The sequence below is a fragment of the Tupaia chinensis genome, unplaced genomic scaffold (assembly GCF_000334495.1).
Source record: "Tupaia chinensis unplaced genomic scaffold, TupChi_1.0 Scaffold000290_1, whole genome shotgun sequence".
Lineage (NCBI taxonomy): Eukaryota > Metazoa > Chordata > Mammalia > Scandentia > Tupaiidae > Tupaia > Tupaia belangeri.
In genome coordinates, this window is record NW_006159775.1 from 4,470,784 (window position 1) to 4,496,673 (window position 25,890).

At 40.5% G+C, this 25,890-nt stretch overlaps 1 protein-coding gene across 2 annotated transcripts in view; it reads left to right on the forward strand.

Moving 5' to 3' along the window:
• GAREM1 (GRB2 associated regulator of MAPK1 subtype 1) overlaps positions 1 to 25,890 on the forward strand; it is a gene marked incomplete at its 5' end in the record, with an annotated part of 245,230 nt that overhangs the window by 163,340 nt on the left and 56,000 nt on the right.

The window sequence follows — 25,890 nt, forward strand, 5'->3', positions numbered from 1 at the left end:
CAGTACTGCAGCTGGGCCCTATGTGGAATTTAGCAGGGAATACTGTAAAGAAATTTTTTCAAGAAAGAATGTGTTAGGGCTGACCCCATAGTTCAGTGGTTAAAACTCTGCAGAGAAAATTGCATCCCACATGGCCAGCCAGGATTTGAATCCCAGACCATCAGCTTGAAAAACATGCCAGGCAGGCACATGCATGCTCAGAATCCTGACAGGATGAAGAATTGGAGGAAAACAGATTGTGGCATGACCAGGTCCCCCTGGAAAAGGGTGCCTTCTCTTTCTCTCTCCACAACCCCCTTCCTTTGTGTGCATACATGCCTTCTGGCATAAAAAAAATAGAATATTCCAATTTATTGATCAGACCCATGCTTGACCTGTAGACATTCAAAATGTTCCCTTTTTTTAATCTTCCTTTTTCCCTCTTCCCTCTTTTTGTCCTAATATATTAAATAGAAATATTTAACTACAAGTATTAAAAATGTTAGTCATACGTTTTCTTTCCAGAAATGAAAGCGTGGGGGAAATTTGATTTGATTTGACTTAATCCCATTAGTTCATTCACTTTCCACCTTCCCATGTGCAACCATTTAAGTGTGTCTACTGTGCCTCTTTTTCTTTGGCTGTATTTTTGCAAAAGTCCAGTGCTTTGTGTGCAAATATTTTTAATTTAAAGACATCACATTGTGTTTTAAGTCTCATATTTTTAAAAAGTTGGCATTCTTTTTATTTCCTTCAGTATTATATAAAGATCCACTCTTGTTTCCAAATCTATTCTTATTACCGTGTGTCCACATGGTCTCTCAATGATGAAAGCAAAAACGATGCTATCGTGACCGTCCTCACGCATTCCCCTCACAGTCCTGTGTGAACGTTTCTTTGGAACTTATACCCAGGAGTGGAATTGCTGGGTGTTAGAAATGGGAAGAGACAGTATGACTGAATGATGCCACATGGCTTTCCAGATTGGCTGCCCCAGCTACACTCCCACCACAGTCCAACAGGATGCCTGACCCATCTCAGGAATTTAGTATTTTGAAATCTTTTTTTTTTTTTTTTTGAGAGATTTTCACTATAGGGCGTGTGCGCTCGCCAGACAGACAGAGAGAGACATAGAGACAGAAAGTGAGAAATCACCCCCCAGGGGGGATGGTCACACCGCAATCCCTTCTCCTCCATTCTCCTCTCAGGATCTCGGGCACGCACGCACATGCGCCCGGCGTGAGTTTTAAGCCACCGGGTCCAGGACGTGAACCACGGTCGACTACGTGAGAGTCCAGCGACATAGCCATTACGCTAACTGCTGGTTCCCCATTTTGAAATCTTAATAGGAGTGAAGGAATGGCTCTCATAATTTGCATCTCCGTGACTGCTTGAGCTGTCCTTCACATGCTTGCTAGCCTTCAGCATAGCCTGTTTAGGAAGTCGCCAGTTTGTGTTTGTTTTCCATCATGGTATGGGTGGTATCTTTCTTGGTGATTTGCAATATTTCACCGAATCTTTCCAATATCAATCCCTTTTTATTTTTAGGCTTTTCAGTACCTTCTGCTTTGTCACCTGTTTATCAACTTTTCCCACAATATCTTGCATCTAACAGAAATCCTTAATTAATGTAATCATTGTTTTACCTTATAGTTTCTGTTTATGAAGTCCTTTCCTGCCCTAAGGTGGTGTTGGGGAGAGATTCATTTTAGTTTTTCTCCATGTAGTAAACCAGTTTTACCAACACCACAGACTAAATAGTCTTCTCTAGTGGGCTGTGGGAATATCTTTCTCATATAACCTTAGGATTTTTTTTCCATTTCCCTTATTCTCCCTGACTTTATTAATTCCACAGAAATGCTTGGATAAGATGAAATGACTAGAAGCCTAGAATAAGCTGTCTCCCAATGACTAGTAAGAAAAACACTCATGAAAATAATGTCAACACACTCTTAACCCAGCCTTGGAAAGTTCCAGCTAGACTTTGGGTGGAACAGTATAATGGCTAAGAGAAACTATTACTTACTGACATTATCTTTGTATAGAGCGTTGTATGGAGCGTTGTATAGAGTGTTGTATAGAGCGTTGACAATACCACCCAGCATAAATTCAAGTCCTATCCCATTATACTATGCCATAGTGATTCGGTTTATCAACTCTCTAATCATTTTGGATTTATTAATTATTTATAGAGTATGCAAAATAAACATGCTATCTAAATCATTCACATCTTAAAACTGGTAGACAATGGAAAATTTCAAACCAGTGTTTTTTAAAAAAAGGAAGAAACACAGAGATTTCTTTTTTTTTTTTCTTTTTTGGTCTTTTTGCCATAGTGTATATGCACTTACCAGGGAGAGACAGTGCAAGTAAAAAATTGCACAATCTGTTCTCTTACAGTCTCTTTTTGAGATTTGGGGCACACGTGCACACACACCTGGTGTGCTTTTTCAGGCTGCCAGGGGTCTGGGATTCAAACTGTGGTCAGCCATGTGAGAGTCAAACACCCTAATCTTGACACCACATGCTGGCCCCAACACAAAGATTTCTTTTTTAAGAAAAGTATTATTTTATTTAACTTCATCTATTTAATTTATTTATTTTAGTTTGACCAGAGAGGGACAGAGTGGGAGAGAGAGAGATGGAAAGCAAAAAAGTAAGCAACTAGTTCTGGAACTCGAACCCCAGTTGGCCATGTGGAAATCTAGCGCCCTTAACCACCATGCCACCTGCCAGCCCCACAAAGATTTCTTCAGCATTTTTCTGCCCAGTGGTCTCTGAGTGCCTTGAGATAGGCTTAGCATTTTTCACACTCCACTGAACAGAGTAATAAGCAAATGAACACTCTTCGAGATTATTATATTATTTTTATTCATAATAAAAATAAAGAATTAAAGTAAGAAGGAAAAATTATTTCAACTCACATTTTTAATTCTCTTATCTTTCATTGATGTAATAAAAAAAAATTTAGTCATATTACTGGTAATCTGGCCCAAAGCAGCCTTTGCAGAGCATTGTATATATGAAGTAAGAATCTCCATTCGACACGAGGAAAAGGAGGCCCGGGAAATTACCTTTTTCTCAAAGTCACATGTTTATGAAGAGGCAAGGCTGAGATCCCATACAGTTCTGTTTGCTCCAGCCTGAGCTGTGTGCTGCCCTCACTGCCTCCTTCAGTGAATCAAACCTGAGTAACGTGAAATGAGCGTGCATTTATATGTACATGACAATATGCAAATAATACACGGTTTCCTACAAGAACTCAGGCCCAGACATGGTACATTTTACAGTATAACTGTCAACAAAATGTTAACTCGTTAACTTTCTAGTCATTCTTTCCCTGTCACACATGTTAACTGGTATCCAGTCTTAAGTATGGCAATGTCTGCTTGTTTTCATTGATGCCTGTTTTCTTTGCAATGAGCTAGCACTTTAGTATAAAGACTTTTCTATGAATAAGCTTTCACATGCAAGGCTTTATAAATGCTTCCTTTCACCACTGTCTTAGGTACAGACATTAATGAAGACAATGCCAAGCTTTTGTGTCATCGTCAGACATCAACATGAGTAGATTCTACTAATTATCTGATAACGTTGTGTCTTATTTCATTGATAGAATATTAGCCACAATTGCCTTTTGGCATCTCCCTTGGCTCTGAAATGCAACAGATTCTGAAGCAGCCCCCTTATATCCCTGGCACTTTCAATGTTCTGAGTTTGTATTTTTAAAGAAATAAAAACATACCACCGCAAAATGAAAAAAATCGATCTCCTAGTACAGTACCGGAATCATAATTGCTAAATTGATTTTTTTTTTTTAATTTCTCCTGGTGACTTGTGTTTACCAGAAGCCCGATCTTACATTAGAAACAGGCGTATTTTTATTTGGAATGTATCTCTGCTCCCTGACACAGTCACTCCTCTCTCAAGACCTTTTTCTCTCCAGCCTTGTTTATCCCATCAGACATTCCAGCCCTGTTTACATAACTGCCCTTGCTGGATGGAATGTTTCACTGAGACCATCCGACACTTGCACCACAGCCCATTTAACATGGAATAGGGTCAAAACCAGAAAGGTACCAGAGAACGCTCAGTAAGTTCTGCTGGATGCACGCAGAGGCATTTGGATGAAATGAAGTATTGGAAGATAAGAGTAAGCGTGAGGCTGTTTTATCTGCAAGGACGAAAGAAAGCAAAGGGAGAGAGAGTAGTCCATTTGGGAGGGGGCGGAAGAGAAGCCCACTGGCTGGTTGGGAACAGGACGAAGGTATGAATTTACCACTTGAAAGCATATGCTCATTCGTTAAGTCCTCTAACAGAAATGGCCAATGCAACATGGCTACTTGCTTCTCCATTCTTTAATTAAAGAAAGATCTGGCCAGAGTGAGAGACTCACTAGAAAGTGTAGGGCCTTTTCATTTTAGTGTTTTCATTTTTACGGCAGTTTTGACTGATCCCCTGTAAGAGTAGGACTCTAACACAGTGTCATTGTGGTCACAATATTTTAAAGTAATTATATGTTAAGCAGGAGATATTTTAACTGGAATTTTTCTTCAATCAAGCGGAGAGTTTAATAGGCAGCTTGTCATAGAAAAGATTACATTCATGGGATCAGATAGCGATCCCAGTAAAATGTGACATTCTGCAAGAATGTCACGGAAAGGTTCCCAGCTCAAATCCAGAGACTTCCCTGGGTACACCAGGCATGCATGTATTCATGATTCAGAGTTGGCTGAGTGCTGGTGATAGATTATGGCATCAAGACACTGCTAGGGGACCAGCCCATGGCCTGGAGATAAAAATGACTGCTTCCCGCATGGCTGACTCTGCAGTTCAAGTCTCAGACCTAGTGGTTTGAAAAACACATTAGGCCCATGTGTGTGTGTATCCAAAATCTTGAAGGAGGGAGAAAAGGAGGAGAAGTGTGATCATGTCCCATGATGGGTGTCCTCTCACTCCCCCACCCCCACCTCCATCTGTCTCTCTCTCTTGGAAATGCAAGTGTCCTCTGGAAAGTTAAGAAAAGGGTTTGCACTTTCTCTCTCTCTCTCTCTCTCTCTTACTCTCACTCTCGCTCTCTCTCCCCCTCATCCTCCACTTCTCCCCCATCTCTCCACCTCTGTCTCTCTCACCCTTGAAAGACATAAGTAAATAAACTTTAAAAAATATATTACAATTGTTATTTTCCAATTTCTTTCTTTCCCAGAACTGGGTTCTTCAACCAGGTGTCAGGTAAGCTACTATAAATACCCTCTTCATGTCCTCTTCTCCCTTCTTCCCAACTACCTGACTACCATTTCCTTATCCATGTCAAATTTGGAATACTTTCTGATATCATATTCTGGAGGAGTTTTTGCCATATTAACATAAAAAAGAGCCAACACCTTTTTCCTATCCAGTAAGAAAATCAGGATGGTAGCATGATGCCACTCTCCTTGATGATGAGTGTATGTTCATACTCCACGCTGCCTTTCCACAGATAATGTGTTCCGTGAGCCCTCCCTGTGCGCCACTTACTGGATTAAGCCATCCATGTATGTTTAGTCATCCTACTAAATCTGAAGTTGGTATTATTGTCACATGTTTTAGAACTCTGAAGCAAGTGGAGGTATAGAAATTAGGACATAACCAAATTTGCATGGTAGGAGAGAAAGCCAAGATTTGAACACCCAGAAGTCATGCACTAGCTGCTGTACAAATATGTGGAGCAGAATGGCGATCAATGGATACAGATCAAATTGGAAACTGACAACCCTGTGCTAAGGCATGAGAGTAGAAAAAGCCTGACTCTGGGAGTGTCCAGCTTTAACTCTGCTCAGTATCAAATACAAGACTTCAAAGAGTTGTCTTATCTTTTTGTTTTGTTTTGTTTTGTTTTGCTTTGTTTTGTTTTCAGAGAGCTTTTTGTTATAGGGTATGTATACTCGCTGGAAACACAGAGAGACAGAAAGTGAGAAATCAGCCTCCCAGAGGGAATGACCATGCCGCCATGCCAGCCACTTCTCCATTCTCCTCAGGATCTTGAACGCACATGCGCGCAGTGTGAGTTTTAAGTCACCAGGTCCAGGACTTGAACTGCAATTGACTACATGGGAATCCAGTGACGTAACCATTACACCATCTGCTGGTCCCAAGTTTTCATTTTTTTCAAGGTTTTAGGTTCATAACAAAATTGAGAAGAAGGTACAGAAGTTTCCCATACACTCCCTGCCTCCCCCATATACCTACTGTCCCGCATTATCAACATCCCTCTCCAGAGTGGTAAATTGGTTATAACCAGTGAAACTAACTGACACATAATTGTCACCTAAAGTCTATAGTTTACATTAAGGTTCACTCTTAGGCTCACAAAATGTGAACCCACATTCTGTCAGTTTTGACAAAGGAATTAGATTGTCGGAAAAGTGATGACATGTTTTTCTATGCAAAACTGCATCGTGACTTTTTAAATGACCCAGTACAATGACATGTGTCCACTGTTGTAGAATCTTACAAAGCATTTATCAGTGTCCTAAAAAAAAAAAAAAAATCTGCCATCCACTTAATCTTTCCTCCCACCCCCAACCACCACTGATTATTTTATTTACTATCTCCAAAGTTTTACCTTTTACAGAATGTCCCATAGTTGAAATCATAGTGAAGAAGCCAAGAATTGGGGTCATGTTTCAACCTTTTCAGATTGGTTTCTTTCACTTAGTATTAGGCACTTAACTTTCTGCCTTGTCTTTTTTTTTTTTTTTTTTTTTTTGCCCTTTACTTTCTGCCTTTTTTTTTTTTTTTTTTTTTTTTTTTTTTTAGAGGTTTTCGCTATAGGGCACATGCGCTCGCCAGAAAGACAGAGAGATAGAAAACGAGAAATCACCCCCCAGGGGAGATGGCCACATCATAATCCCTTCTCCTCCATTCTCCTCTTGGGATCTTGGGCACGCACGCACATGCGCCCGGCGTGAGTTTGAGCTGCCGGGTCTAGGACTTGAACTGCGGTCGACTACATGGGAATCCAGTGACATAGCTATTACGTTAACTGCTGGTCCCCTGCCTTGTCTTTTCCTGGCTTGATTGACTTGCCATTTGTCACTAAAGAATTTGGTGAAGAAACTATTCCTAACAGTTACAGAAATGCAATGTAGGACCCCTTCAATACGTTTTTATCGTGTGTCTTTGCTAGCTTTTCCGTATCTAAGTTGATGCTCTGAGCCAGATTAGGTGTTTAAATTTGGTCTGCGCTCCTACCATCTGATAATGTTAGGTATGCTACACGCCATACTCCTGAGAAACCATTCGTGTTTTTCTGTACATGCAGTTTTAATCACTTCAGTTCTGGCACAAAGGTTAAAAACTAAAGCTCTTATAATCAAGACACTCTTTTTCCTAATGAAAACCACAGCTTGAGCAGCTGCTTGTATTATTGTCTCTCCTCTGTGGTCCCACTGGTGTGTGGGAGTTTACTGTTGGGCTGTAGAAAAGGGAGCAAATAAGAAGCCAAAAATGGGGTCATGTTTCAATAGAGAAATAATGGTGGAATGTTTAAATCCTTGAGTGTTTTCTCCACCCTCCCTACTCTTTGGATATGCAGTTTGGCTTTCTTTTCCCTTTTTAAATACTTCCATAAGGCCTGGAAGAGAAGCCTGTATCACAGGAACCCTAGGATTGAAGACTCCTAGACTTCAGCTTTGATTCTATCCAGCTTGCCTTCACGTTTGCTGTAGTTGTAAAATGACAGTGTAGCTTTAAGATCTCTGTTGTGTACATCCTTTTTTTTTTTTTTTTTGTCCTTCTGTGTTAGTGTGATCTTCCTTTCCTTGGGGTTGAAGTCTCTGTATAATGTTTCTCTGTGTCTAATGCTTTTTTTCTTGTGTTAATTTCTGTCACATTTTCTTTTTCTATGTTTCTGTTTGTGTATTTCCCTCTCTCCCCATTTTCTCTTCCCTACTCCCTCTCTTCTTCATTTCCCCCCTTACTTTTCATACTCTATGACTTAAAATGCTACACATGAAAAGTTTTATTTTCACTATTCTTAATTTTTTATGTAGTCAAATAGATCATTTATTATTTCTCCAAAAAATCCTACTTCAGATGTAATTGCGTTTGACATATAAGAACCTTGACTTTTTTTTTTTTTTTTTTTTTTTTTTGCCATTAGGAGAAAAATCAGCTAAGACAAGAAAAAAATATGAGACCTATTTTTCCATAAGTTAAAAAAGTCTAGTAATAATTTTCAGATGATAAACACTTCAAAAATTGCACTCTATATGGAGCACACATATCAACAAAAGGTAAATATTTTGGGGATTAAACATGACTTCCAGGGCCTAGCTATGCAAAAAGTCATTCCATATACTCTAACGCAGCAATTCCCAATCCCAGAGCTGCAAATTGGTGCTGGTCCATGACCTGTGGGGATCAGGGTCTCCACCAGTGCTGGTCCACTGGGCTGTGGGGCAGGGGATGAGTGGCAGGTGAGAAAGTTCTCACCTGTATTTGCAGCCACTCCCCATTGCTTGTATTGCCCCCTGGGCTCTGCTTTCTGTCAGATCAGCTGAATTCTCATGGGAACACAGACCTTACTATGCGATTGTTTCACTGCATATTGCGATGTGATCATGGTGGGAATGGGGTGCACAGATGTGTGGTGCACTTGAGTTATTCCAGAACCTGGGCCAGGAAGGTTGGGGACTGCTGCCTTAACACACCAAAAACAGACAGTATTCCAAAGTGAATGGAGTATCCCAAAGTAAATATACTAATGGCAACTGCCCCTTGGGCAGAAAAACCTACCCACTGGGCTCCCTGCACTGTGAGGCAGAACTGTAGGGGACAGATCAACTGGGGCAGCACATCCTTCATGAGGCAGTTCTGGTAATAACAAGGGATTATGGCTAATGTTTTCAGTTCTATGCAGCCTGGTGTTGCAACCAGCATGTTCAGATGTAATTGTTTTTACACATTTAAAACTTTTTTTTTTTTTTTTTTTTTTTTTTTTTAGATGTAGGTCTTTGATCCTTAATAGAAGCAGCTGCTTTGTCTGGCTACTAACTACAATGCCAGACATTATTAGAAAAGCGTGGTGGGGTTCTGATTCCATAGAATGGTACAAATTCTCAGTGATGCCACACACACCCCATGCCTTAGTCACCCTAAGTTATATGAAGATGCACTTTACATTTAGCCAATTACCAGGGTCATTTTGGTGATTCAGCAAAAGAATTCATTGCATATATAAATAGTAAGTGACCCTTCTTCCTATAGCTTTTTTGTTTTTTCATTTTTGTATTTTTGATTTTCTTTTCTTTCCCTTCCTTTTCTTTTCATTTCATTTCTTTTCATTTTGTTTGTTTTCTTTCTTTTTTCATTAATAGACAAGACATAGCCAGCTCCTCATCCTGTTGATCTTATCCTATAGAAGTCATAATGGTTTTTGGAAAGACCAGGTATATTTGAGGTTAGCACACACATGAAGACCTGACTCATTTTGACTAAAGGCTAATTCTTGATCTCTGCAAACCTCAGTTTCCTTATCAGTAAAATCTCTAATACACCCCAGCCCCATCTCCGAGGATCATGGAAGGAGGCTATGTGTGAGAAAGCAGACCGTGAAGAATCATGCTCAGATATCTAGTCCACAGAGGCAAGCTCTTGACTTTATGTCTTCTTTCCAAATCTGATAGCTCTTTGTTTGAAGATTTCCCTTTAAAAGTTTCATGATTCTCTCTTCTGAATCTCGGTCATCTCTAACATTGAATACGTTCACATGATGGCAGGATCTACCATTCTTTATCACTGGTTCTTGGGTTGAATACCACTGGCAGCACAGAAGAAGTGGGAGGAGCACACCAGGCACAGCGTTGTCAGCAGGATAGGTCTTAAATGAGCTTGCTTGTAACACTTAGGTTAAACGCTGTAAATAGAAGTCTTTCACTTCAAGTCCATGGCTTCAACTTAAGGGAAAATGGAGTGTTCCTGAAGCTTGGGTATCCCTCCTAAATTCCTTGACCACTTCGTAACCAACATCTACTCATTTACTTATAGTATCATCTTGATCAGTGATGTTATAAACCCTTGGACAAACCATACCCTTGCTCTACTCTCTCAGAAATGCACAGCAGTCCTTGAGCTAGATGAGTTTGGGGTTTTGTAGGGGTTTTTTTTGTTTTTGTTTAAAACAAAAACCAACTATTAAAAACCACTAAAAATTGAGACCAGCAGATGGGATAATGATTATATTATTGGACTCCCATATAATCAACTGCAGTTCGAGTACTGGACCCAGTGGCTTAAAACTCATGCCGGGCACATGTGCGTGCATGCCCAAAATCGCAAGAAGAGAATGGTGTGGCCATCCCCTCTGGGGGGTGATTTCTCGCTTGCTTTCTCTTTCTGTCTCTCTGGAGAGCACACACGCCCTATAGCAAAAACCTCTCTTAAAAAAAAAAAATTAAATTGAATGTGTATGTGTAAAAATCCAATTTTTTTTTTTTTTGAGTTCTTACTAGAGCTGTTAGGTTACTTTAGCCACCTTTTTAACAGTTCTACCAATTTACAAGACTTTTCTGGTCCCATATGTATTTGAGTTCGAGGCTCCAAAAGGTATTTTTACTACTTAAATGCCTACTCTTCAGAGAAAGCACTTGGTAAGTTTCTAGGGTGGACTCAAGCTCTGCTGTCAGAGAAGCAGAACACATGTGCTAGCTGTCAAGGCACTGTGGTCTAACTAAGAAGATTGAACACCCAGTGAATAAGTGAAGAATCTTAGCTATTAAATTCTGGTGGTAAATGTAAATAAAGATCGGCCTGGCTGAAATTGTCAGGGAAAGCTTCATGGATGACGTTGGATTTAAGCCGATGAGTAAATTCACTCCCTCATGCAGCCAGCATTTATTTAGTACCTACTATGTGTCTTGCACAATATTAGGCAATGGGAATAAAGAGGTGATTGACACATCTTCTGCTTTCTTCCGAGAGTTTACTGTTTAGCTTATAAAGGTAGACATGAAAACAAATAAGAACAATAAGTTATACACACTTGGTTAAAAATCGGTAGATGAGAGAAGGATGTCACTAAAGAGAGTGTGGTCAATTTTATATATCTGGGATGAGAAGGGTTTTTTTAATAGAGTAGGTGATAAGAAAACTGATTTGGGACAATATATAGATGGCCACCCCTGGGAACAGAAGACAGCTTTTCCAGGTAGTGAATTTGGTGTGAGGAAAGGCGTAATTCACTCTATGGATCCAGATGGGCTTCAGCCTGTGCACACATTTCCCATGCACCCTGTTTCCCCCAAATTCACCTTCTGCTACTCCACCCTGCTCCACTCTGGAGGCTAACTTGAAGGGCTAAATCAGCAGGCTTTGGGCCTTTTGGATCTGCCTCCTCTTCTTCAAGCCACAGTATTCATACCAATTTTCTCCTTCCAGTACCTAGTCCCTCTCCTTGTCCCTTCAGGCCAATGATGGTCACATCTTCTCCTCTGACACTGTCTCCAGATTATCACTGTGGTTCCCTTACAGCCTACATACCCTTACCATTAGCAATGTGCATTGTAAGTAAATCCTGTGCAAATCATCCTCCCCACAGTTGGTGTGTATTTGGGTCCTTGAGGCCAAGATGATAGAAGATGTGCCCCAAGGAAGCTGAGAGAGTGAGAAAGGAAGTAGAATAGAGAATTGTTGTGCACAGAGCTTGTGGCATCACTAAAAGGACCTATAGTTCCACACAGCCTGAGAAAAGAGCATGAGGAACAGCCAAGGGGAGAGAATGAGTATTGATTGCACAGATGGTGGGGAAATGTTTTCATAAGCTGAGTGGAGCCAGATCATGGAGGGACTTAAAAGCTACGGCAGAGGAGCCTGTGCTTGGTGGTTAGGGATTAAAGAGCTATTATAGGTTTATTTATTTATTCATTTACTCTAGAAGTGTTTATGGAACACTTAGGTTCTCGAGTGAGATGGATTTGTTTTAGGTTGTATTTTAGGTGAATAATGTGATGATGGAAAGGCAGTGCTGAAAATGAGCTTAAAGTCTGAAGCAGTTACTAGTGTTACAGAGTGATAAGGATTGAACCCAGAATAATGGCAACAAGTGCTGAGGGCAAAGACTTTTCCAAGAAAGAAGTGGCAAGACTTAGGGAAAAGATAAATTTAGGAGAAAAGAGATAAAGATGGCTCCAGGAGTTTCGACATACTGTATTAGCAACCATGTTCAAGTCTAAGACCATTTTCGTTTCCATTATGATTATGGTAGATTTACTGAGAAAATTTTCCAATAATTCTGAAGGAGTAAAATGGCCAGGATACAATGAAAAATGCAGTTTTCCCATTTTCAAAAAATAGAGAAACCATTTGTATTGTGTGAAATATGTGGCTGATGAGAATGTGTATCCCAGAAGGATTCTATTTTGAATTCAGGTAAGGTCAAAGATGGTCAGAATTGAAAGTAATGGTGCACCTCTTGTTTTATTCGATCTCAGATGAAATAAATAATAATTACCCACAGATTATTTATGATGCTGTTCCTTGTTTTTTGGTTGATGCTTTCTGTCCTTTATGGTTATATCTTTTGAGGCTTTACGTTGAAATTTTTTTCCTATTCTTCATGGTTATATATGTTTTTAATTATTATTTCTGTCTTCTATGATTTTATACATTTATATGTATTTGGCTTTATGGTGAAATTAGTTCCTTACCTTTCTTCCCCCCCCACAACTTCCCTTCCATGCTCCCCACTCCCCCACCCCCAAAAATCTCAATTTTAGGAACTAACTAGAAGTGAGACAGGGAATCAGATTTTGAAAAAGGGAATGTCATAATGTAGTATTTCAAGTTTATGTTTTTATTTTTAAAACTATATTTTTCGTAAAGAGAAGTTTTAAAGACTCCTAATAAGAAAATGAATGGGGACCAGCAGTTAGCATAATGGCTATGTCGCTGGACTCCCATGTAGTCAACTGCGGTACGAGTCCCGGACCTGGTGGCTTAAACTCACGCTGGGTGTGTGTGCCCAAGATCCCGAGAGAAGAATGGAGGAGAAGGGATTGTGGTGTGGCCATCCCCCCGGGGCGATTTCTCACTTTCTGTCTCTCTGTCTCTCTCTGTCTTTCTGGGGAGCGCAAGTGCCCTGTAGCAAAAACCTCTCAAAAAAAAAAAGAGGAAGAAGAAAATGAATGGAGATCGATAGAATACAAAATATAGCTTATAAAATTAGTTGTATTCTATTCTATAGTAAAAAAAAAATGCAACTAAAATTCCAGTTAGATACTATGCTGTACTTATCAGATTGGCAATGATAATAAAAAATATTTAGCAATAAACTATTAGGAAAGGCAAAAGGAAACACACTGCTGGTGGGAGTATAAGTGGGTACCGACTTATACTTCATTTGGCATCGTGTACAGGAGTAAAAATGCACTTACCTTTGGCCCAGCAATTCCTCATTTAGGCATTTTCCCACCAATGTGCATGGATTAAGTATTCAAAGCTTTCAATACAATATATTAACCTCAACATCACTACAACTACAGATGGTGTAAATATCCATGAATAGGGGACTGGTTACATTAGTTATGATAGACTATGCATGGAGTGGAATGCTGTGTAATTCTTTTAAAAAAATGAGATAGACTTTTATGCAATGATGAAATATCAGTACTGAAAGCTACCTTTTGTTTTGAAAAGGGCAGCATTAGGTGTGTAGGCAGATTGTATGAGATTCTACCTCTGGATGGATATACAGAAAGTGATAGCAACTCCTTGGCAGGGAGATCTGAGAATAAGACTGGAGGAGGTTTACTTTTCACCCTATACCCCCTAGGACGATTAGATTATTTTTTGATGGGGGGGGGGGACAACATATATTAAGGAATCTTTAAAGCTCTTCACATTACTCAAGAAAACAGAAGCTAAGAATTCCTTGTTGATGGAAAGTTTAAATAAGTGAGTTCAGTACACTGTTGATGAACTAAACATTTACTTAAACTTTTTAAGAGGCAGTATGATGGTCTGTGCTCTTCAAAATAAGGTTGTCTATCTTTTACCTGAGAGCCTTTTTACCTTTCAATCCTCTAGAAACTCTAGCCTGCATAAATACATAATATAAAAATAGAAGAGAATTTCTGAAGTTAGATCTTGATTTTAAGTGTGTATTTCTGCCCAGGTTTATTTACTTTGTGAAAAATGGCAACTGCTTTCTTGTTTCTATCACTTGAGAATTACTCATTTCTTCGCATTTTGGAAATGGCCCAGTAGTTTTAAGGTCTGGTTATTTGAACCACTGACACTACATTTCATTTGTACAGCTAACATGAAGCCATCTGATTTAATGTCGGTGGTCTGTCTCTAAAAAAGGTAAGAAAAGACACATGCATTTATTCATTCACAGTTTAGTGAGCACCTACCGTTATGCCATACCTAGTGCAGTGCTGGAGATACCACACTGAAAAGCCCAGACCTGGTCCCTCCCCCTCATGACATTTTCAACATTTAGGATTCCCTTTTCTTTTTTTTTCTTTTTTCAGAGAGATTTTTGTTATAGGGCTTGAGTGCGAGAAATCACCCCTTCTCCCCAAGGGGATGGCCACACCACAATCCCTTCTCCTCTGGTCTCCTTTCGAGATCTTGGGCACACACACACATGCACCTGGCATGAGTTTTAAGTCACCGGGTCTGGGACTTGAAGCACGGTCAGCTACATGGAAGTCCAGCAATGTAACCATTATGTCATCTGCTGGTCCCAGGATTCCCTTTCCTTAAGTTTTTTGCTCACTTCAGTCGTATCTAGGCTGCTTTGGTGTGCTGCCATTTTTATTGCTCTGGCTTTTATTTCTCTTTTGTCATTTGGGGCTGTTTTCTGCAACATTTTCCTGCGATGAGAGAGACGTCAGTAGAATGCTGTTGTTCAGTTGAGTTATGGCCCCACGGATGGATACTGCAGGCCTCAGCTCTCATTCTGTTTCTTTTTATTTACACACATAAAGTAGACCACTGTGCTGAAGGGATGGCACACAGTAAAGCCATCGCTATAAAAGAGGATTTACCACAGGCTATGCTCGTTGCCAGCAGTGATGGAGACCAGCAAAGCACAAATCACAGGGAGCCTGTCTTCTCGGGTGGCAGAGAATGGATCTCCCACTGGCCATTGACAGTAACTTCCCAACCAGAAGCCAATTTGACAGCCCCCTCTTACTCTCCCTACTATTCCTGTCATCTCAGCATTGTTGCTTTCTCTTCTTAATTAGCCAGATTTGTTTCCATAAGATTTGTTTCCATTTTTCATTCCTGACAAGTGACCTTTCCCTATAAGAAAAGGACAGTGTGCTGTGGTGTAGCTCAGTCAGCATCACACAGGTGCTTGCAACTAGATGCCAAAGGAAGGAATTGGAGCCTCTTAGCTATGCTTACTGCACTATCCATTGGGAAGTAAATCACTGTGATTATCTTGAAGGATATGCAAAAAATGGTTATTTTGGGGGCCAGCAAGTGGCGTGGTAGCAAAGGTGCTAGACTCCCACATGATTGACTGTGGTTCAAGTCCTGGACCCAGCAACGTGAAACTCACACTTGGTGTGCATGCATGTGTACCCAAAATCCTAGAAGGAGAATGGTGGAGAAGGGATTGTGACATGGCCATCCCCCTGGGGGGGGGGTGATTTTTCACTTTCCCTCTCACTGTCTCTCTCTGTCTCTCCAGTGAGCACATGTGCCCTTTGGCAAAAACCTAAAAAAAAAAAAAAAAAAAAGGAAGGGAATATTTTCTAGATAACTTCTTTGTTTTCACCATATTAATTATGAGATATAGTTATAAAAATACATTATAAAATATAGCATTAATCTTTTCTTTCTTAACATTATCTTAATTTTTTAAAACTATCATTGGTTCGCACATCTTTGGGGTAAATTTGTTCCTGGGAGTTCCAAGGGCTGTAGACGGAACAGCTCTCACAATGGAGACGTTTTATGAAATCTTCAAAGCTGTTGAAAGACAATGCAGTGTTCCCCCTCTCCAGGAACAGAGTTTGACAGTAACATCTCAGAACAGATGTTTCCACAATCTCCAAATATTTTTATTTGGTGGCACAAAGACTCTGTTATTCATGAAATGGTCTGTTAAAAAATTAGTTCCTCTATGTGGGGATTGTGGGAATATGTGTTACGTAAATTGACTTTGCTTTTGGCAGAGGACTGGCTCTTAACTTTTAGACTGTCTCCAAAATTTGACTCCCACAAGTTCTGATTTCCAGGCCACAACGATCACAGAAAAATCTAGTAATACAGTAGCTTAGCATCTTTTCCAGAGTCCTTAAAGTGGACTAATCTGAGAATGTCACATTCTTTTTAAGGGACGGGGGAGGGGGGGAGGAGAAGAAGAAAAAGCCAAGTGAAAGTTCATAGAAATGTAGTCTTACAAAACCCAGTGAAGAAAATGTGAGCATTCATATTTGCTGGTTATTTGTATTACTCCACTACACGTCCTCTTTTACAGCTTGCATTTGTTTATTCTAGACTCCTATTAAAGGAGAATTTGTGATTCTAAGATAAACAGTTTAGAACCAAGTGCCACAGATAGTGGCACCACTTGGAAGGCTGGAGGCCACATGGGGAGGCCTGGGTTCAGTTCCTGGGCCGACCTGAACATCCTTGTCATTGTTACACACAACTGTAATCCTGACTAATTAGGAGCCCAGAGCAGGAGGATCTCAAAGCAGCAAGCCTCTGTCAAGAATGCCTGTCTCTGTCTCCACCTTCTCTCTTCCCCCATTTCCCTTTCTCATAAAAGGGAGGGGGAAAAGCATGCATAGTTTAAGATATGATTTCAGGTACCTTACAAGAAGCTTCAGTGAAACTACTATATTTCGAAGTATGAAATAAAAGAATGGGTCATTTTCACTTCTAATGTCTTACCTTGCCCCTACTCTGATGTATACTTTCCACTCTTCCCAACAAGACAGACCCGACTGGCCTGAGGGCCAAATCCAACCTGCTGCCCAATTTTGTAAGTAAAGTTCGATTGCAGAGCTGCTCCCATTTGCGTTGTCCGGGGCTGCTTTCATGTTACTCACCGGCGCTAAGTAGTTCCAACAGAAACCATTAGCCCGTGAGGCCTAAAATGTTTACAGAACAAGTTTCCCCGCTCTGCATAGAAAGTTGTGTAGGTCCTGTGACCCAGGATTTATTGTAGCTGTATAGATTTTTAAAGGCATTTGCGATGCGTAAGAAATGGTAAATAGTTATTTCATTTTGGATCATTTAACATATTACAGAAAATGTTCAGTGACACATGAACACAGGCATACGGACTAAAATTTTCGAGGGCAATCCGAAGGAACTATGGAAAACGAGAGAGAAAAGTCCATGGATCATTATTAAGACTTCAATAAAAAGAGAGAATAAAACGAATCTGTTTCTGATGCACAGTATATTAAAAGTTGTAACAGTCGGTCATATTTAGCTGTCACTTTATTTTTTCTTATGCTTTCATTAGTGTATGCTGATCATTCTCAGTTAAGTGTCTTCTCAGGGCTCCCATGTGTCTGTGATTCTGCAGTCTTCCTGTCCGACAAAGTCACAAACCCAAGGGAGATCATGCAGCTTATTATTGACACGATGGCCGTACCAAATAGTATTCATGTGGGCCATGCGCCAACACATATTTATTTGACACTACTAAGATCACAGGCACAATAGAAAAGTCATTAAAGAGGGATTAAAAAACACGAACCCCAGTTGGGAGAAGAGAGGACAGAGGCAGATATATTAGGAAACCAAGGCTTTATTATGTGAACCAAAGGATCAGCCATCATGACCAACAAGGCCAAAAAGAAAATAGTTTTAAACCTGATTTCCAGAGAACAGATATTCTCTTTTGTAGGAGTTTTTTTTTTTTTTTCTTTAAAAGGTCTCTATCTTATAATCTTTCTTAGTATCTATAGTCACAGTTTTAAAGAAATACAGAGATATTCTAGACTTATGCTATCTGACACAGCAACCACTAGTCTTTTGTGTTTGTTTGTTTGTTTTGAGAGGTTTTTGCTATAGGGGGTGTGCGCTTGCCAGAGAGACAGAAAGCGAAAAATCACCCCCCAGAGGGGGTGACCACGCCGCAATCCCTTCTCCTCCATTCTCCTCCCGGGGTCCTGGGCACACACGCGCCCGGCGTGAGTTTAAGCCACCGGGTCCAGGACTTGAACCACGGTCAACTACATGGCAGTTCAGAGACACAGCCATTACGCCAACTGCTGGTCCTGCAACCACTAGTCTTATGTGGCAGTTGAGCCCTTCAAACTATGGCTAGTCCGAGCTAAGGTGGCGCATGAGTATAAAATATACCCCAGATCTAAGAGCCTTAGTACAAAAAAAGAATATAAAAAGATCTCATCAATTATGTTTATATTGAATTTAGATGTATTGCCTTCAATAAAATATATTATTAAAGTTCATTTTTTAACTTTTTAATGTGGCTATTAAAGTATATATAATTGCCTATGTGGTTTGCATTATGTTTATGTTAGGCACTAGTCTATAAGGTAATGTCTCATTTGATACATCAGGGTATACTATTAGGGTATGGTTATGCATTCCTGGCCTATGAATGTGTTTCTTTGTTTTGTTTTTTTTTTTTCTTACTGACCAGAGAGCCTGTTGTACTTGCAAGGGTGAGAGGAGAGAGAGAAAGAGCATCCCCAGTGTGGTGTGGTCATGCTGCAATCCTTTTTTCTCCATTTCTCCATCAGTATTTTGGGCACACACCCATGTTTTTCAGGCCACTGGAGTCAGAATTTAAACTTCAGTTGGCAATGTAGGATCCAGCTCCCCGTGTGCAGGGCTTAACTGCTGCACTGTGCAGCCAGCCCTAGGAATGCATTTCTAAAGGGACAGAAGTGGTTTAGTATGGGCATGTAGTTTTTATATAATCTCTTAACTCTGAGACTGAGCATCTGCTCCCTACTTACTGAGTGTTTGGGATACATACAGATGCTCTCATTTTAGGAAAATTTTTCTAAAATATTGATCCCAAGGCCAGCTCTGAGGCTTAGTGGTTAAGGGAACTGGATTCCACCAGGCCAATCGCAGTTCAAATCCCAGCCCTGGCAACTTGAAAAACAAACCAGATGCATTTGCATGCCTGCTGCAAGTCCTCACAGGATGGAGAAGTAGAGGGGAATGGATTGTAGCATGACCAGGCCCCACTGGGGGTCTTTCTCCCTCTCTCTGTTTCTCTCTATACCTTTCTGGAGAGCACATGTCCCTGCTGACAATTAAAAAAAATAAGAATAAAATATTAATCACAAATTTAAAATATTTTATACTCTTGCAAGTGATATCATTTGTGGGATTTTGGAAGACCGTACATATTTAATGATAGATTTCTTGAATTATGATCAGGTTCTGTGTTTCTTTTCTTATTCATGAAAATATAAATCATCGTACAGCTAACTGGAAACATCAGCAGATATCTTGTATCTCTGTCAAACGTTTCTGGATATTCCGACCAAATGGACCTATAAACTTTAATTCCCATTGATGACCACTTTTGTGTCCTGGTATATCCCATCACAGTGGTGAAGGATTATCTATTTCGTCTTGGAAGATAATTTCAAACGATGATCTATTCTTTAGTTATATTGGTCCCAGAAAAGTATTTCTTGAGGTTATATACAGCATTCAGGCACCTTTTTCTTTTCTTTCCTTTTTTTTTTTTTCAGAGAGAGATTTTTGCTACAGGGCACATGTGCTCCCCCGAGAAAGAGACAGCAAGAAATCACCACCCCAGGGGAGATGGCCATGCTGCAATCCCTTATCCTCCATTCTCTCGGGATTTGGGGCATGCACACACATGTGCCTGGTTGGTTCCAGGACTTGAAATGCAATCGCTTATGTGGGATTCCAGCACCTTAAGTGCTATACCACCTGCTGGTCCCCCAGGCAATGATTTTTAAGCAGACCAGTAATAGACCATTGCTTTTTTTTCTCTTATGAGTAAAAACATTCATCTGATGTTTAGAAATGGTCAAATCCCATACATGGTAATGTATTTGGTTGTTGGAAATTTTGACATATTTTTCTGTGTTTTTCTATGCAAAAATATGTCATGACCCAACAACCCGATAGTTTGTCTTTTATTATAATTTAGAAAACCTGTAATTACTGGGGGATCAGCAGGTGGCGTGGTGGATAAGGTGCTGAACACTCCCATGTGGCCAACCATGATTCGAGTCCCGGACCTGGTGGCTTGCTTTCTCACTTTCTCTCTCTCTCCGTCTCTCTGGTCCAACTAAAAATAAATGAATCAATAATTTTTTTTAAAAATTAAGTAAAATAACTTTTAAAAAAGAAAAAAAAAGAAAACCTGTCATTACTAACGTGTTGCTTCATTATTTGCCAATTGCAGGACTAAAATTCAATCAATATTTACTAAGTACTTGTTGCATTTGAGGTGTGGTGCTTCCCCAAATTTAAACATATTGTGTTTGGTGCTGAAACAAGTAGAAATAGCCAATAGACTCCTAGATATATATCTCTAGAAGGTAAAAAGAAATGTATACTATACCAAATATATTTATTATAAATTTATACAGTTGTTTGTAAATGAAAAATTCAAATGTTAAACATCATTGATTTTCAAAGAAATGTGAATTGATGCAGGAGAGATGCTATTTAATATCCATTGGATTGTCTAATTTAGAAAATAGTGCTGCAAAGATTGTGATCCAAGTAGAATGTGCATAGGCACTGGTGGAAATATAAATTTGTTCATATATTTTAAAAAGCAATATAACTATGTTAAGAATTGTGTGAGGCTATTGGGACAATTTAACCTTAAAAAGTGAGCCAAGGGGGCCAGTAGGTGGCATGATGGTTAAGACTCTAACATGGCTGACGGTGGTTCAAGTTCTAGACCTGGCAGTTTGCTTTCTCACTTTCCCTCTCTCTCTCTCTCTCTCTCTGTCTCTCTCTGGTCAAATTTTAAAAATAATAATAATAATTTATTTTTTTAAAAAGACAGCCAAAAGAACATCTCTGTGCATCTCAAGAATAGGCAAGGAAGCTGAGAGTTGCTGCATGGTTAACTTTCTTTAAGTACTTTTAATACATTATCTCTTCACAGCAGCCCTATGAAGTATCCCCATTTGACGCATGAAGAAATAAGGCTCAGACAGATTAGTAATTTGCCAGTATGTAAAACTTGAAAGTGGAAGAGATTGCATTACAATTAAGCATCTGCCTAATTCAGACTAATCATGTAAAAACTGAAAATGATGATTGTGGCCAGCAGGTGCCATGATGGTTAAATGCTGGAATCTCACATGGCCAGACCTTGTAGCTTGCTTTTTCACTTTCTCCAAAATAAATCATAGCAACAGTAATAAAATTAAAGAAATAATTATTTTTCAAAAAGAAAATGATGGAATGCAATGCAAACATTCCAAGTATAGTTGTATGGGAAAATAAATGTTGAGGCAAGTCACAAGGCACAGTGGGTGAAACTATAGAAACACCATAATTATTACGAGTTTGTACATAGACCAGGTAAGAATTAAAGCAAGTGAAAATTTAATTGGTTATGGTGAAGTTGCTTAAATAAGTATTACTGAAATAGCCATGATCTTATTTAATTTTTGAGCATTACTTTTGGAGGGCCGGCAGATAGTGTAGCAGTTACGTCACTGGGCTCCCACATGGCCAACCTTGGCTTCAGCCCCAGACCTGGTGGCTTGAAACTTATGCAGGGCGCATGTGAGTGCATGCCCAAGATCCTGGGAGGAGAATGGAGCAGATGTGATTGCAGCTGGCCATCCCCCTGGGGAGTGATTTCTCACTTTTCCTCTCACTGTCTCTGTCTCTCTCTCTTTGAGATGAGCACATGCACCCTATGACAAAAACCTCTATCAAAAATAAATAAATAAATTTTATATGTGTATATATATATATACACATACACACCCACACATATATATATATAACTTTTTGGGATAAGTATATACTTTATCTGTATTTTTGAACATATTGTTCACATCCTTACATATTTTGAGAAAGCATATGCACTGTCACATCAGATGTAGGTATACTCTCCATTTTGTCCTCGTTACCTACCTCTTAACTCCTGAAAACTTCCATTAAACCCAGACCTGAATCTGCCCTGACAGCACTGCCTCCCTTGACGCCTTCTCAAGTGACACCTCTCCTTTTGCCCCTAAATTAAAGGGATGTAAACTGTTCCTTTGCTCTTCTTGCCACCTTGACCTTCTACTTTGCTCTTCCCTACAAAGCCTTGGCTTTACATTTTTTGTCATCAGACTTTATGGCCCATTACCCACTCTTTGTTTAGTCATCTACCAAACCTAGAAGTCTTCCCTCTTTGCTCCATCGTTTCAACTCCTAGCGCTCTGTTACTCTCTCTGGGAATAATCCTCTCCTAATCTTTAGGGATTTCAATGCACATATGTGTGATCCTTCTAATACCCCTGGCTTCTCAGCTCTTCAGCTTCTTACCCGTAACCTTTAGCACCTCCAGTCATCAGCTAGATACATCCCTCCGTTATTTCAGTCACACATACTTGTCTTTCTCCTTTGCCTGGCTTTTGAGTTTATTCCTCCAAAATTCAAAAATTGCATCCATCGCTACCTAAGGTCCATTGATCCCCTACTTAACTTTCCTCACTATCCTACCTCTCCCACCCAAGACGGTATCTGAATCGTTTGCCCTCTCTCACTGCTCACACCTGCTTGACGATCTCAGCTCTGGCAGAGTCCACATCTCTGTCTACTTTGTGCCAGCCCCAGTGCATCTGACCTTGACTAGAGAGAGATGCAACCATACTGTCTGGTTTCACGTTAACCCATGACCGTGAGCCTCCCATGGGAGCTTACTGCTGCCCAGCCATCTGTCATATTACGTTATTGATTCTTACTGAAGTTTCTTCCATCTTCTCCTCTTTCCTCAGCCCTCCAACACCTCCTCTCTCAACCTTATTCTCAACTGATACCTTCCTTCCAACATTGACTAGAAAACTGTCAAGAAATAGGGGCAGCAGTTACATTGCTGGACTCCCACAGGACCGACCAAGTTTGAGTCTTGGACCCAGTGGCTTCAAAATCACGCCAGGCTCATGTGCATGCATGCCCAAGATCCCAGGAGGAGAATGGAAAAGGGATTGCAGCATGACCATTCCCCCTAAGGGGTGATTTCTCACTTTGCCTCTCACTCTCGCTGTCTCTGTTTCTATCTGGCAAGCTCACACACCCTAACGCAAAAACCTCTTAAAAAATAATAGTAATGTTGGGGAGCTTCTATCAACCTCCATTGCTGTAACTCTTGTAGCTGGAGATGAACTGCCTGAACAGCCACTCCACAGAAGAGCTCCAAGTAATTTCTCCATCAGCAGCTCATCCCTCTCTGTTGGCATCCAAGCATGCTATTATCCTATTAAGGAAAACAAAAATGTTCCCCAGGTCCCACTTCCACTTCCTTCCTACAGCTAGCACTCCGTATCTCTTCTTCTCTTTATTGCAAAACGCACAAAGCATCATCTGGCGCCCATTCCTATGACTCTGGGTTTATCCTTTTCTCCATCTCTCTAGAATCCAGGTCAGTCAGGCTGTGGGTCCAGCTACTCCACTGCTCTTAGCAGTGCCCTCCATTACATACAAGTTGCTAAATCTCTCATTTCTCAAGTCATCATCTCACTGTATGGCAGCAATATTGGTGTCCTTCTCCCTTCTTCTTGAAGCTCTTGAGCCAACAGGCTTCTAGGAAGCACGCCCACTCCTGGTTTGCCCCTCATTCCCCTGTCAGTCCTTCTCAGTCTCCTAGAAACTTAGAACTCTTCTCTTGTCTCCACTCAAGCCTATGGTCATCATCACTAAAGTGACCTGGCTTTAAGTAGGTCACTCACCATTTCTGGTATATACTATGCATCCTGAAATAATTACTCCCAGATTACTGTTTCCAATCAGACTTCTCTCCAGATCGCCACACCTCTGTCCACCGAAGTACTTTTTGGACAGCCACATCTCATGTCCAATAAACTTCTCAGACCTAAACTGTCCAGACTGACCACAGATCCTTCCCAACCTCTCCAAACCTATGGGCTAATGGCAGCTCCCTGCTTCAGTTGCCCAGGCCCAATTCCTAACACTTCCTCACTTCCAGACCCCTGACTTCTCATACCTGAGTTGCTGCAGGAGCCTCCTACTGACATCTCCGGCACAGTGTTCTCAACGCAGGAGCCAGAGTGATCCCCACTGATCACCTCACCTTGGTCTGACATTTTTTCTTGTCCTGTCACCCCTCGCTAACCTCACTGCAGCGACAATGGCAGCATGCCAGGGAGGCACCCACCCTCCAGAGGGTCTCTGCACAGGTCGTTGCCCATGTTTAGCATTCTGAGAACTCCACCCTCAGCTACCAAGCATGTTACTCTGGCCCAAAAAGGCCACCTCCTCAACAATGCCTACTCTGGGTGCCCTGCATTCTCCATCTTCCTCATCCCGCCTTATTTTTAATAGTACTTTTCACCTCCTGACATATTACACACTTACTCATTTATTGCATTTATTATCTGTCTCCTCCTAGAGTGTAAGCTTGGGGAGGACAGAAGTTTTGTCTGTTCTGTTTGATGCATCTCCAGCATCTATTAGGTCGTTGGAAAAGTCATGATGCATTTTTGCATAGAAAAACAGAAAAAATACATCATGCCTTTTCCAACAACCCGATAGAATAGCGCCTCCACCTCACAGATGCTAACAACTGTGTTGAGAGTAAGGCTGAGTTTTCTTATTTGGCCTGATGTCCCACAGACACAGAACAACAGATCTCCCTCCTCATGGCTTTTCATTCCTTTTTAAGTCTTTTGGACATCATAAACAAGATTGAGAAAATAACCACTAAGAAATACTGTATCGTTGATGTGATGGCTTTTCTTCTAAACTGAAAACAACATTTCTGGTATGTAGCAGCGTGAATACTGAAAAAGTATACTCAACATACTAGATCTTGGACAGTTTCAGGAATGTGTTCAGAGTTCTTCACAAATCCCCCAAATTGTGGGTACCACCACCATATGAACAGTACTGTCATGGTTGTAGTCTGCTCCCACAAATTCACACACAGCAATGGAAAAAGTAGAAAGGGAGCCCCACAGAGCTCCAGAGCCCTCCAGGCTCAGTCATCGTAGGGGAGTACCCCCACAGCCCCTCCTCTCCACCTGTGCTCCTCACTTGCGCCTCAGGGCACCACATTTCATAGCTTGTGAGCCCACAGCAATGCCCACATACTGTTGGCACCAAGAATATCAAGTCTCTGAAAGTTGGGGTCTACTGTATTATTTTATTCTATTTGCAAAATTTTAAATACTAACTTGAAAAAGCCACTTCTCTCAGGCTTCTAGGCATTGGTTTTAGAATGTAATGTGTGTGGGTGTTATTTCAGCTAAATGACAAGATCCCTTGTTACAAACAAAATGAGCAACTGTTTATAACAGGAAGTTTTCACTTTGAGGGCAAATAGCAGGTAAGCATCCATTCAGCTTGATTTTGAACTTCTGAAAATAAATTCTGAATTTAAGTAAACAAAAAAGAAGAGGAAAAAAATACATGCTATTTTCATTTTAAAATACACACACACAATACACATACACACATATGTGGACATGCACACACACACACATATACTAATTGAACAAACCTGTCTTAGGGTGAGCAGGTGGCATTGTTAATGCACTAGATTACCACATAGCCAACCACAGTTTAAGTCTCAGACCCGGCAGTTTGAAAATAGCACCAGGTGTGTGTATGTGTGTGTGTGTGTGTGTGTGTGTGTGTGTGCATGCCCAAAATTTCAAGAGGAGAATGGAGGAGAAGGGATTGCAGCATGGCTATCATCCCTGGGAAGGGATGACCTCTCTCTCTCTCTCTCTC